Source organism: Mastomys coucha, unplaced genomic scaffold, assembly GCF_008632895.1.
Source record: "Mastomys coucha isolate ucsf_1 unplaced genomic scaffold, UCSF_Mcou_1 pScaffold23, whole genome shotgun sequence".
NCBI lineage: Eukaryota > Metazoa > Chordata > Mammalia > Rodentia > Muridae > Mastomys > Mastomys coucha.
The window spans coordinates 73,915,925-73,917,271 of NW_022196906.1; the positions used below are offsets into that span (position 1 = coordinate 73,915,925).

General features: G+C 41.3%; 1 pseudogene; it reads left to right on the forward strand.

The window, feature by feature from the left end:
- Positions 1-559: 559 nt before the first annotated feature.
- On the forward strand, positions 560-947 carry LOC116073832 (annotated as a pseudogene).
- The last annotated feature ends 400 nt before the right edge of the window (positions 948-1,347 follow it).

A 1,347-nucleotide genomic window follows, 5' to 3' on the forward strand; every position in this document is an offset into this window, starting at 1 on the left:
CAGGCTGTGGGGAGGGAGTCCACAGAAAATAAAGGATTTGTTTGTCCCTCAGATAAAATCATCTTGGTCACTCATTGTACCTCTATAGTTCTGGTCCCTTTCAACTCAGTTTACCATATTCTCCTGACACATATCCAGCCAGGAGCCAATGTGGTGGTATGTTGTGGTTTGAATGTAAAATGGCTCCCAGAAGCTCATGTGCTAGAACACCTAGTCTCCTGCTGGTACTTCTTGGGGAGGTGTAGGACATAACTCATTAAGCCAGGACTTATAATATCTGCTTGCAGTTAACAGTGTCTAGATTTGAAAGCATATACAATACATAAGAGTATATGGACTGAGCAGGTTGAACTTATATATTTAAGAATACACATTCAGACATATATATGTAATAAGTAAAGAAATAGAGGTTGTGAGGTAAGGCCCAAGATAGCTTCTTTTACTGTCAGCCCTAGTGAGTCTTGCTTGGGACTGTGTTCTTGTCTTGTCTTTGAAATTCACACCTGCTTCCCATTTTCTGGCTAGTTTACTGTCCTATTGAGATGGACGGGTTAGAGAAATGACAGGGAGTCTTCACTGGGTAGCAACTAGGAGCCTATGGGGCTAAATGCCTGTGACATGCAGAAGCGTCTCTCTAGGTTCTACTATTGGCCCATGGAAGGCTTACTCTTCCTCCTCCCAGAGTGGTTGATCACTGGAACGAGAAAACAGCTCTGTTTTGTATATAGGACAGCACTGGAATCCTGGGAAATTTCAAAAGGCATCCTCAAAAACTAATCAAGGGCCCAGTATATGGCATTGAGTCTGGAGAGGATATGAATTGTAGCATTGTATCTGAAAGAAGAAAATGGTTGAAAACAGACTCTTCATTGAGGACTCGCACAACCTTAACAAATGAAATCAGCTAGCTCTACAAACACTTTAACCGACATGGGAAGTACAGATAGAACAGGAAATGGGGTACGTGAGCCATACATTTGTTATCCTGGAGAAAGTGAATAGGACTTACCCAGGAAAGGAAAGAGTTTTGTGTGCTCTCTGTAATAAAGTGGGGCTTCTTTGAAATCTGATATGCACAGTGCTATATCTACTCAATTACACACCCTGAAGTCTGTCTCATCCCTAAGTCAGGGTCTTCTGTTAAGATTACTTATTTGTAGCCCAGTTATTCTTTGGCCCTTTGAAGTATAATGTTTAGAATCATTTATTGCTGGTACTTTCTGATACTAGCTCTTCAAGGATGTTTTTACAGAAAAAAAAAAATTGTTTTGTAATCTTGGAGATGAAACCCAGGAGCTTGCTTGTTCTAGGGAAATACTCTGCCACAAGCTGCCCAGACCCCTGGAA